Consider the following 14,338-nt stretch of genomic DNA (forward strand, 5'->3'; position numbering starts at 1 on the left):
CACATAACCACATAATAGTTACCGAACCTTGAGTCGAGCTTGTCTTTAGTGGGGAGTGTACATGCCCGACCAGTCTTAGGGAACCCTTAAACCTTGGAAGCTCTGATACCAAGTTGTAACGTCCTCCTAATCCAGGACCGTTACACTATGTATTTTAAATTGTATCAGACTTGCTAACCAAGTCATTTGGCTATAAACTTGTAATTAAGGTTAATGTCACGGGTTAGGGTTAAAAAATTTTGTCAAGGGAAATGTTGACTTTTATTTAAAAAGTTTCATACATACATGGGATCCCAAAATATTACAAATAAACGTTTAAAAGGGTGTATATACATCAAAAGTTACAACCGGCCTACCTAAACGGCAAAATTAGGGCTACAACCCTAATTCTTCTAAGATATCCTCGGCTGTGGTGGACGAGCAACCGCATATGTACACGCCGCCACCGAAGCTCTCCAACTCATGGTTGGTCAAGCTTTCCTTTCCCCTTACTTGCACCACAAAGCACCCGTGAGCCAAGGCTCAACAAGAAAACTTAAACATGTGCATAGACAGGAAGTATAAATATCCATATACTTATCTGCCACGTCCAGTAGTAATAACCTACTCATACAAGCATACAATTATAAATAAATAGTCAAGAGACCATTCTGGGGCCGCTGCTCTAAGTAGTTGATCATAGAGTCAACCCCGAGGCCCTATCCCCTAGCTATGTTACCATAGAGTCACCTGGGGCCCTCGCCCTTAGCTTTGGGTAACTAGCCATAGAGCTAGCCAAACACTTTCGTTTTCCATCAACCATTGGGTCAGCCAACATAATAGTACGTTACTGATTTAGGCCTAAGCCTTTCGACCAGGGCGCATCGTGCTATTTCCGTCCTTGACTAATAAGTTAAGCCCTGATCAAGGTATTCAAATAACAATACAGAAACAGATATGGATAGGCATACCTCAACAAGAAAAACATGCTTACATATTATTCACATAATATCATCAAGTAATTGTAATCGTAGTAATAATCATGCTAATTTAACGGGGCCAAGCCCTATCTGCGCAAACCATGCGAACATTCATGAAACACTTAAGTAGGTATAAAATATTCAAGTATTTTTAATCAATAACGGAATGATAACTTAATCATAATCATCATCAGGGTCCCAAGCCCTATTCATAATTATTATTGACAGTCAGGCCAAGCCCTAATCACATATAGCACGTATTGGGTGCAGTTTTCTTACCTCAGGTCCGAGTATAGCGTAAAATAAGAACGACCCCCGAGCACAATCCCAATTCTGAGCCCCTAGCGATAACCTAGTCACAACCATAATATAGGACTCCATCAATAACGAGCAAATAAAGGCTTCTGGACCGAGTCCTAGCCTCCGGGACCTCAAACTCTACTAAACCAGGTAGTAGATTCGATCCCGACCCTAAGGAAAAGATTCTCGTCACTAAAAACTCACCATGGCCAAAATAACCCAGACAGGTCGCGACCTGCTCTTGAGGGTCGCGGAGCGCCCCTCAAATCAGAGGTCCTCCTCCCCTAGAAATGGAACACAAGCCACGACCTACCCTAGAGGGTCGCGGCACGCCTCCCAAGGCCCTGGGTCTGGTTGGGTCGCGGCCCTTCAAGAACATGGCCACAACTTGGCCCTGTGAACCCAGGTTTCCTCCATTTTTCATCAGCCAAATCAAACCAAAACTATCTCAATTTCACCCTAAAACACTAATTCAATCCATATAACAGTTTTAATATCTTCCCAGCAACAAAACTTAACTAAAACCTAAATGCAAAACTCATCAAAACTTCCAATTTAACACTTGAGCTACAAGGCTTAAGAACAGCCAACTAAACAGAAAAATTATTGGAAATCAAGGTCCAAAGCTTACCCCAACCGTGATTTAAGTCTCCCTAGCTGTAACTAATCCAATTCCAAGCTTAAGCCTTCAATCTCTCAAGCTTCAGCCAACAATTTCCCCTTAATTCTCAAAGAATTCCCTTAGAAGAGTTGAGAGAAAATCAAAGAGGGAGAGTCAATTGCTGAGCTGCTAAAAGTGTGTTTTGAGTGTTTTTTTTTCCTTAAGGCTTAAGTTTACTTAAGCTAATCCCGGGGCTCGGGGTACCATAAACGTCACTGAGGGAAAAATGGTCAAAATCCTCAGTATTTCCTCCTAATCTCGCTAACTCCAAATATATCCTCAATTATTCATTCCCATTACCTGATAACCCAATTTAATGCTAAATACCTAAAATACCCCTTGACTCACCCCGAGGCGGGTATTGGGTCCCATTTTGACTTTCCCGCTGTACGCCCTGATTTTCCCACGGGCTGATTAGGGAGCTAAGATACGGCCTAATCATGACTACCACACTGACATCCCCAAGACAGGAGCTGCCATCGTAAGGTCCTACCTCCTTAGCTCGAGGTAACCTAAGGGTTTGCCAAGATTGCTCAAGGACTGAGTCTGGACTCTGAAGGCCGCAGGTCGAGGGAGGCATCCAGCTCGTGGTACGAGCTGGAGTTGGAGGCTGAGACCTTTTATAAAGTCAATCACGCAAGATAAACGTGCATATATCAGACATCATGTGTCTGATATACCCCTGACTTCTCGGACACGCAGCAGGAACGTGCGTATTCAGACACCCACGATTGGGTTCGGCCGTGCGGCCCATTATCCCCTTACCTATTGATTTGACCACACTTATGTGTCAGGTTTAGGAATTATTCATGAATGTCACAGAGTTGACATGATAGGTAAGAAGGTCACGGGATGACCTTCTTACCAACTCCCAAGTGCCTTCTCCTATAAATATGGAGACCTTGGGAGTTAATAGAGGTTGGATTCTCAATTGTAAGAAATACCCTGTAATCAAATACCCAGTATATAGCAATAATACTGACTAGTGGAGTAGAAGGATTTTAACCTTTGAACCACTTAAAAAACGTATTTTGAGTCACCATTTCATTTTCTAAGATCATTTATCTATTTCGGTTCAACCTGAGCACTAATCCCTTTCTCTTCTTTTCTTAATTACCTGTTGGCGAAGAACCGTGTCAACACCCGCTAACTTGCTCCCTAGGATCGTCTCGTGCAGAGTAACCCAAATAAACCCACATAATAATGTGTTCTATCACATATGTCACATATATGAACATATATACAATTATGCCTATAACAGGCCAAATTATGAAAGTTACCCTTCTAATAAGAAGTAGGCCCACATGCATACTTAATATCCTTAAACATGCATAACTAGCTATATTATCATATAACTCACATAATCACAATCAAATATATCAAATAAACAAATAAACAAATAATTCCAATTATTGCCATCTTGGCCCCCTAATCAATGCCCTAAGCCTTATTAGGTAATTTTGGGACGTTACACCGACGGTGGCTGGTAGGACCGTGGGTGGAGGCTGGCAGAGGCGTGCACAGCCTGGGCGCAAGGGCACTGCATGGCATGGGCACGCAGGCACGGCGTGGGAACAAGGGCGCGGCTCAGCGTGGGCGCGCTGGCATGGCGTGGGCGAAAGGGCAACGGCTCTGGCCTCGGGGTTCGTGCTCGAGGCTCGGGCCATAAGAGAATTTTATCCATAAATTTATAAAAAAAGTTAATTACAAAATTCCTATGCCCCAAAATGGCTCACAATTTTTGTATATCTAGAAAATTTAAGAACTTTTCCTAACCCAAAAACACCATGAAAAGCAATCATTAAGAACATAAATAATTCATACATAAACATCCATCCATTCATATATTACACATAATATAAAAAATGCATATGATACCCACACAGTAATTAACATACGCAAGGATTAAAGATGGCTCTGATACCAATTGTAAGGAACTATTCCTAGTGCGCAGCAGAAATTGCGGTAATGGTAGTATTGTATACAACAAAAACTTTCATATAAACAACTTTATATGACTTTTTAATATGCAATATGTTAATCAACAAAATACGTATATGTAAAAATAATACGAAATGATTTACCTCTTGTAACCTATCAAGAATCCTTGAATCTTTTCGATATATTTCGATCTTCCTATCCTCGCTAAAGTACTCACACCAAAATCTTCAAAGACGTTCTCTACACCTCAAGATGTGGGTGGACACATAGAGAACAAGAATCAAATTTGTGAATCAAAAGTATACTCAACACATGAAACTCTTGATTATAGGATAGAGAGAAAGGTTTATCTTTTGTGAGAAAAAGATGATTTCTTTTACTGATGCTTCTTTTTAAAACTTCTATATTCTTATTTTCTATCATATAGAATATATAAGTTTTATTATCATAATAATAATAATAATAATCAAATAAAATTGATCATCTTAATAATAATAAAATAAATGATAATTAAAGACAAAGTCTTACATTCCATTTTTAAAACTCTTTTCAAAATATTTTATTAATTAATTAAATAAATAAAAAAAAGACACTAAGTGATCATTATCAGTAGTGGTACACGCATAGGGTAGTCCAGGAAGCCTTATGCGTGTAACACCTCTCTAAAACACGGGGATTTGATTTTTCATGTATATTTATTTTAATTAATTAATAATTAGAAATTCAAATAAGGTATCATCTTTTTAAGGAAAAGATAACAACTTAAATTTCAAAATTCAAAATTTGAATTTCCATTATCATCTTATTATTAATTAAACAAATATAATAATCAAAACCAATTTTGACTATCCATATTTATCTTTTCTCACTTAAATAAAATAATTGATTAAAATCAATTTCTTTTATTTCCACACAATTTCGAAAATTGCATTAATGCAATAATAAATTGTGCAACTTCAATTATCACATAATTGCATATTTATCCCAAAGAATAAATATTCTCTCAAATAACCCATTCACAATTTGACCCTTGTATCAACTCTTACCTTGAATAGTGTTGATAGAGCCGCCCCGGGGACTTATGGACCAATAATTCCAAGCTCCAATAAATAAAAGATTATTAACCAAAACTCTTTGATTAAATAATCATATTTATTAATCTCATGATTACTCCACTATAAATATGAGACTACACTCTTGAGAATTAAAGACATATTTACTGAGTATTTTATTGTAACCATAAAGTGTCCATTAATATAATCATTACATACAAATTAATCATCTATTGATGATTCATAATTAAGTGGGAATAAAATTACCGTTTTACCCTTTTAATTATATCTTGATTCCTAGTGTACCATTAATTTTACTAGTGAAGGTCAATTCATATTCTGATTATGAATTTGACATCAATAACCTTTTCAGTTCCAAAAGTCAACCCAATAGGGAACCATCATTCAATCTATAAGAAGGTATAGATTCCATATCTGTTAAGCTATGTCCCCAGCCATATACATCATTGAGTCCCCAAAATAATAGTTCTTAGCCTGATCAGGGGTTCACAATGTGTTCCATGTGTCCATGCTCTGAAAGTACGTATCAGATCCTACACATGTGTTGAGTTTTGAAAACCTGGAGTTGGATCAAGATTTGTCTTATGAGGAGGAACCGGTTAAGATCCTAGACCGAAAAGACAAAGTCTTGCGGAATAAGACCATTGCCTTAGTGAAAGTGTTGTGGAGAAACAACAAGGTGGAAGAGGCAACGTGGGAGCTTGAGTTCGATATGTGGGATCGATATCCTGAGCTATTCAGATAAATTACGAGGACAAAATTTCTGTAAAGATGGGATAGTTGTAATGTCTTAGATTTGCTAATAAGGCTTAGTGCCTTGATTAGTGTGCCAGGAGGGAAATAAATGATTTAATTGCATTATTACGTGATTATTTGTGATATATGTGTATCAGTATTTAATTACTTAAGTTATATTATAATGTGAATATATATATATATGCATGTTTAGGTGAATTAAATATGCATGCGGGCCTATTCTTGTTAATAAGGTCATATTTGTAATTTTGGCTCATTAGGGGTATAAATGTAATTATGTGTGTTGTGACTGAGACCATATTTTTATGTCGGTATATTTGCGATATTGGGCTCGAGGCGGTCCTAGTGAGCGGATTAGCGGAATAGTCACAATAGGGTCAAATACCTGGCTCGGGGTGAGCCTTGGGGTATTTTGGGGAACGTAGTGTGTATTCAAGGTTGATTGGGTAACGAGTAGCTATTTAGCGGCTATTTGGGTATGTCAGGATTAATTGAGAATTTATAGGAATACTCGAGGAATTAGCGAGAATGGGGCAAATGACAGGTTTTCCTTTAGAGGCATTAAGGGACTAAGAATTGACCTAGGGATATTTTAGTCATTTAGAAGATAAAGATATACTTAGGGGAAACCTTAAGAAGTAGTCAGAAATAGAAGGAACTTAGTTTCTCAGTCCCTTACTCTCTCTTTATTCGGCTCACTCCCTCTCCCTTGGTGTGCTTGGAGGCTTAGTGAAACTCTTGGAGAATTGGCTCAGGAATTGAGGAATTTGAAGCTTCAAGTGTTTGGGATTTAGCTGATGGTCGAATTCTTAGTTGAATTAAGGATTTTATTCTGATTTCTATTGGTTTTATGCTGTGATTTAGGGGTTTTCATGGGGTTTAAACCTTAGGCTGATTTTTGGATTTTGGTAAGACTGTGGAGTAGTTTTTGGGGTAGTTATATTGATTATGTTACATTGATTCTGGGTTTGGATATTGATTAGGGTTGATTTCAGTAGAATTAGCTAGAGAAAATGCTGGGAAAAACTAGGTTCGCGAGGTCGTGTTGTGGCGCTGTTCTTAAGCGCCGCGACCTGCATGAACCCAGAAGGCCTTGGGGGGGTTTACTGAATCACCTAGGTGTCGCGGTACAGGATGGGGCGGGCCACAGCCCGCATCCCTCAGGAGAGAGATTTAAGCTCTCTGACTTGTAGCGCACCACAGCCCTAGAGGCTAGACCGCGACTCTAATTAAGGGAAATGACCGAAACAGATTTTTAAGCTCGGGAACTCAAACTTAAGGGCTCGGGAGGGATTCTACAACCCGATTTAGTAGAATTAGAGGTCCCGCAGGCTAGTATATTATTCCGAAAGCTTTTAATCAGTTTAGATTGTGATTGTTATATATTATTACGTTGTGACTAGGATTTACCGCGAAGGCTCGGGATTTGGAATCGTGCTCAGGATCGCCCTATTATGTCAGCTCGGGACTCAGGTAAGAAAATTGTTTGTGCCCGTAGAGTAGGGCATGGCCCGATTGTCTGTACTTAGAGTTATATGTGAATGTCTGAAATTTTTATGTCATGTATATGTGTTTGTGACTGATCGGCGAAGGTCGGGATCGGCAAAGGTTGGGATCAACAAAGGCTAGGATCGGTAAAGGCTGGGATCGGCAAAGGCTGGAAACGGCAATAAGCATGCTAAATGTAGACCGTAGTTGCATGGCCATCTAGGGTGTTGTACTCACCCACTATGTTAAGACCCTAAACCTAGTGTCTGGTAACGCACCTGAATCGGCTTAGGCCGCTATTGTGAATTGTCTTTTATATTTGTTTAAGTTATGTGTTTACTAAAATAAACGGTTATATGCTATGTTTATGGAGTTTTCTTGCTTGGTCTTGGCTCACGAGTGCTCTATGGTGCAGGTAAGGGCAAAGGAAAGGCTGACCAAGCATGAGTAGGATGGCATGGAGCAGTGTGTACATGTTTGGCCTACCTGGTTGCCACGGCTGGGGTTGTTACACATTATAAATATTTTGTTTTGTCTCCTAGATTGACTGTATAATAACTTTTGAGTTGTAAATACGCTTTAAACAATATTTTGGGATCCCAATGTAACACTTTTATGATTTAAATGAATGTCCAACCCTTTTATATTGAAATTTTATTGGAATGAGTCTTTACTTTGATTAATCAAACTTTTCGGTCTAATACCTTGATTAGTGAGTTAATTGCACATTTTAAAATCACATGGTAACGACTCTTAAGGTAGTAGAGCGTTATAGAAAATGTCTAGCTTTTAGTCTAGAGTCTCAGCATATTCAGCTTAGAAAATAATGATTTGTTATGCTCTTGATTTATAGGCTTAGGAATTTACATGGATGGGTCGTGGGCCTTATAAGACTTGCATAATAAGTAATAATAAAATAATGCATAAATAATATTTTAAATTTGAAATAAGAAATATCTAGTAAATATCTCTATGTTAACTAACTCTAAGTATTTTTCCTGCAACATTCGACCAGCCCTGGTCGAGTATGTATCGATCAGCTTGGTAATGGTCTGTTGAGTGAATCTTTGACTAAGTCTTGACTAGTTGTATGATGAATCTTCCTGTGATTCTCTGTTCGCTAGTCGAGGATCGACGACTCTCTTTATAAATTATGTTGTCGTTCGTTTGCCACGTGTCCAGAATTCATGCCACGTCATCACGCTAGTTTTTTAGGGAAAACAAGGTCTATAGGTCCTTGGATCGACTCTATAAACATTGTACATGGTAAGAGTAGCAATAGAACAAGTATGGATATATTTGTCAAGAAAATTAGCTTCTGGAGAAATACATAATTATGAGATAATTATGGAAAATATATTTATTATTTAATTAATTGTAATTTTTGTAATTATTGATTAATTAAATAAAATAATTAATTTTTATTAATTATGTCATCTTATTATAAATTAGTTTGATAAATTAATTTAATATTTAAATTTAGATAACTTATTTGTAATCAATCATATATTTTATCTAGGTTGTTAAACTGATTCTGAATCAATTTAAATTCAATTAAATATATTTTGAATATAATAATAAATATGATCTATTTTTAATTGAATTAATTAAATAAAATAAATTAGAAAAATATGTCTTGTAACTATGCAAAAGTTACACGCCAGTCACTGTCCCTGGACTGTGACTGGCACATGGACTGTGACTGGCAGAGACCAAGTGTCAGGGGCATTGTGGTATTTTTTCCTGTCTTATTTTATTATAATTAATTAAAATTATTTTAATTAATGAAACCCTAAATGACTAATATAAATATATATATATTTTTTATTAACACCACACAGAACACAATCTTCAATTTTTAACTGAAAGAAAGAGTTTTCTCAAAGAGAAAATAAATTGTTTCAACCCGTCTCATTACCCAAACTCCATTGATCTCATGTATTGAGAATATCAATAGAGTCCTATATTGTCCTATTGAATCTCTATGTGCCCGCATATGTTCTGTTGTGTTGAGATTACGATCTAGAAGACTATGGTGTGAACCTTGCGTGCTTATATAGGATGATCGCTTATTATACAAGAAGATAACAAGAACACTTGATAGGCTTCAAAAGATAATTCTTCTTCTGTTAGATTAATGTATATAAATCATAGAATCGTATATATAAAATAGTTTTATATATAAAAATTTTGTAACTAACTGGGCCATATATCGCATTATGATGCGCACTCAGGAGAAATGTTTTCCAACAATGCGTCCAAAATGAAGAAGAGCTTCGCTCTTTGTTGTCGTTGATGTGTTCAACTTGTGAGAAAAAGGATGGAGAGTCTATTTAAATTTTAGTATTTTGTTTTGCAATATTATTGTGAAGATTAGGCAAAAACAAAGATGATGAAGAAGATAAATTTAATAGAGAGTGTAACGCCCCAACTCCAGGGACCGTTACAGTGTGTCTTGTAAACAGTGCTAAACTCGATAATCGAGTCATTTGGCCAAAATTGTGTAACTAAGTATGATAGTTTAGGGATTAAAATTTTTGGTTAAGATATAACGTTTCATTAGAACATTAACTGTATACATTGGGATCCCAAAAATATAATTTCAGAGTCTACTACAAGAAAATATTTACAACAGGCCGATCTAAGCGGCAAAACAGGGTTTAACCCTAGTTCCTTTTTCAACCCTCAGTCATGGCGGTCAAGCAGCCGCATATGTACACATCGTCACCTAAGCTCTCCAGCTCAAGGATGATCCGGCTTTCTTTTGCCTTTACCTGCACCACATAGCACCCGTGAGCCGAAGCCCAGCAAGAAAACTTAATATGCTCATGAACAGTAATAACATGTCATCAAATCATAAGGCACACGCCTAGCAGATATAGCCTTAATCAAGCAGACAAACAAATTCACGCAATGATGGGTATCCAGGATAAGGAATCCGGCCCTCCTGATTGGATGACCATCAAGTCAATCACAATCAGATAAGTGATTTATCACTGGTGGTTCCGGTAACCATACCGGGCTAATAGCCCTGAATAGAAGAGTGACGGTTATAATAGTCACTAAGGTGGGTTCCGTTCCCTTTATAAATAAGTGATCATTTCACTAGCTTAAACAGGATAGGTGCATGGTGATTAGTCACCAACATAACCTTCCTCATGACCACAGAGTCATAATCATGGGGTACTGCTCCCTATCCATGTGACAAGCTGTCACCTAGGCCTTTGGCCCTGGCTCTGAGTAACTAGTCTTAGACTAGACAAGCGCTTATAAGATTCATCGACCTTCGGGTCGGTCCAGCATTAATGCTCCTAGAGTCAATCAATGCTGATATCAATTAGATCTAATCTTCAGTCGGCCCTGCGTTCAGGACACTTATGCCGTTTCTGACTTTTAGGTCAGTAATACGCGACCAGTGCCGTCCCTGACTAGTCAGTGCCATACACAAGTAAGCAATGCTACCAAACATACATCATATGTCAAATATCCGACACAGGGCATTCAGCATGCTTACTCAATAATTACTAGCACAATTAGGATCATGCATAAACACAAAGGCTTAAGCTCTAAACAATCTCATATTCAATATACACAGCATGCCCTAATCACATGTTCCTCGTGCATCATATGCATTACACTTAAACATCCAACATGCATCAAGAATGACCATGCATGTCACATATACACAGGGTGCAGTTTTCTTACCTCTGGTTCGAGCAAGAGTTAGAACAAGAACGACCTTTGAGAATGATCGATCCTTTATCCTTTAGCGGTCACCTAGTCATAACCAAAAACAATCTCTGATTAATGAAAATCAACAAAGATAGGGTCTTGATCTAAACCCCACTCTCGGGACCTCGAAACATGCCCACACGGTGAGTAGATTCGATCCCGGGCCTTAAGGATTGAAACCCCGAGCCAAAAACCCTTAAAAACACTCAAAACGAGGTTCTGAAGAAACAGGGTAGCGCTACAGCGCTACCCTCCTAGCGCCCCAGCGCTCTTCTCAGAACCACAAACCGCCCATCAACAAACCTATGTAGCGCTATAGCGCCCTTTGATGGGCACTGTAGCGCTACCCCCAGACTGAACCTCCTTCTTCGACTCCTTCAATTCTAACTCGATTCCAATGCTTCCAAATCCCATTTTTGGTGCCAAATGAATCCAAAAACCATCCTCACATGCCCCAAGCATCACAACCACAAGAACCCTAGCCAAAACTCCAATCAATTCTCAACTTTCCAACTCAAAAACCAGCTAAAACTTAACTAAGAAAACAGAGCAAAACCAAGAGTTCTAATGGCTAAAAACTCATCTCAATCTCAGCAACACACCCTCTTCAATGATGGAGTATAACCCTAGCTTATCCCATCTTGGTTCCTTGGCTTGGTTCCTCAAAAGAAGCTTGAAAATTCAAGGAAAAATGGAGGAGAAAACCATCGGGAGAGAAGGAGAAAGGAGACTCTATTTTCCTCTTCTTTCTACAGCCTTAATGGCTGATATACATCCTTAAGGGTGAAAATACCTAAATGCCCTTAAGTCTAAAATAAAGCCTTAATAGCCACCAAGGGCAAAACCGTCCTTTCGCACCTATTTCGTTAATCATAATTAACACCCTCCAATTCCCACTATTCTCAATATTCTCAAACACCAATAAATTATACCCCATTACCCTTTAATTCCTGGCAACGTTCTAATAATTAAAATCACCCTGAGACTCACCCCGAGCCCCGAACTTAAACCCGTTATGACCAGACCGAACACTTGCATTCCATGCTCGTCTCATGCCGAAAGGCTCGAACAAATCCACATATAATGTGGTACCATTCATAACTCACCCACATGCACGAAAATACACAATTACGCCCTCAACAGGCCAAATTACCAAAATTCCCTTATAATTATAAATACACCCATATGCATGCATTTATCATCATATAATAATATAATTCACATAAACATGCATATAATCATCAAATAACATAATACACCAATTATGGCCCTCCCGCCCTCGTAATCAAAGTCCTAACCCTTATTAGGAAATTCGGGGCATTACAACTATCCCCTCCTTATAGAAATGTCGTCCTCGAAATTTACCCAAACAGCCTGGAATAAGAATTCCGCACAATTGATTCCAGTTTCTCGGGTTGCTCCCTCGACCTCACTGCCTCTGTAACATTACCTTAACTCAAGGTACATTTTGATTCTCAGAACCTTATTACTTCTGCTACAATCTGAACTGGCTATTCCTTACCGGAATACTTAACTTTAACCTTCAGATTCTTATGACTCAACTCGTGAGTTCCTTCAACCCATGTCCCCTGCATGGCAATACATAACACACTGCATTCAACTGACAGTGCCAAAGATAAGGCTGATCCAAAGTCAACCTAACCAGTCCTATCCAGGATTCAAACTACCAAGATAATCTAGGGCTTAGCTTGCCCTTAACTCCTCACCCCTTTCCAGGGTGATACTTTAAGGAAGATACATTCTTCTACTTGGAATTCCACATTCTTATTTTTTCCAACTCAGTAAAACTTTTCCATTTATTCTGAGAAATGAGCATCCAAGCTTCAACCTCTAATAATCTCAATGGTCCCCTGAACCAGCTCAAAATCCAGATATATATTAACTCATTCATCTTATAAGATGTTCTTCCAATAATAATTGGATAACCCTCTCTCTCTAATTTACCATCAGTCTGAGAGTAATAAACTGTACTGAATTCCATTTATATACTCATTGCCTTCTTAACCCTTCCAAAACCTGGAAGTCGCACTAGAGTCTTCATCTGATAAGATAGACCTTGAGTTTCCATGAAAACACTCTATTCCTTTCTCACATAGGGATCTGAATACTGATCAGCTGTGTTACTTGTCCTTACTAACAGAAGTGAACTCACTTCAAATACTAGTCCATAATGACCCAATCCAAATCACGTTGACCCCTTGACCTGGGCCACCCCACTGTGAAACCCATCGTGATGCTTTCCTTATTTCCATTATAAAATACTCAAAGCCTGCAATGGCCTTGCTGATTCCTGATACTCTGATTCGACCTGTTAACAGGTTAAGGACTTTATCACGCATTCCATTATGCCTCTCTCCATCTCAGGCCATCACTACAAAGCTTTCATATCTTGTTACATTTCCATGATGCCAGAATGAAGAGAATAGAAGAATAACACAAAATTCATCCAGAATTTTTTCCCAATTAATTCCAGTGTCCATCGGATCCCAAATCTGATCTTCATACCTCAATAAATCCATAACTAATACTGTATAATCCTTAGCTAACCCAGCTAAGACATTCTCCTCAATCTTTCCTATCTGTGGTTCACTTAACCATCTTTCCTTTTGATCTTCTCTGAGATAATAATCTCAAACATAAATCTGGCCACCTGGCCCACCAGAAACCCTATACTAGTTCTGGTCAGATCCTTTACCAACATGTTGCATAGGCAATTATTTTTCTCTACTACTGAGGTGTCACAACAACCTACTAACTGGTTCTGATCTGCAAGAAGACTCAGAACTAATTCCCAAGGCACCTGAAATACCTTTACCACCCAAGGAAACTCTTGCCCTTAAGGCATTCCTTGACCTTGGCAAATTTCCGCCGAGAAAACCCCACAATACCATCGTCCAAGACGATCACAAATCTCATTCAAATAAACCTTTGAATGCTTTATTCATCTTATTCATAAACACTTGGCATTAAACAAGTTCCCAACACATAACTCAGCACTCCCTGTGTCCTTACCAGATACAAACAATCCTTTATTAATCCTCTTCCCTGATCTCCAACTGGTACTAACCAGATCAAAGATCCACCTTAAAGAATACCATATTACTCACTAGTTGAACCTTTAATTCTTACAACTCTGCTGAGCCGTTCAAAACAGTGCCCTAAAACCTAAATCCATTCCTGGCACCAATTCATTTACCATTCTATCTCTCCATATAAAGGAAACCCTGACAAATCCCTTGGAAACCTATCTAGAACTCACAAACTAATCCAGCCTACCCTGACTCCACTGGCACAAACTAAGTGGTATCCCCCACACTAGCTATGAGTTTCATGCATCTCCCTGCCATAGAACTCTAGCTCTCAATATAGATGCCATAAACATATCAAATCCATGCACAGTGCCAACT

The sequence above is a fragment of the Humulus lupulus genome, chromosome X (genome assembly GCF_963169125.1).
Source record: "Humulus lupulus chromosome X, drHumLupu1.1, whole genome shotgun sequence".
Taxonomy (NCBI): domain Eukaryota; kingdom Viridiplantae; phylum Streptophyta; class Magnoliopsida; order Rosales; family Cannabaceae; genus Humulus; species Humulus lupulus.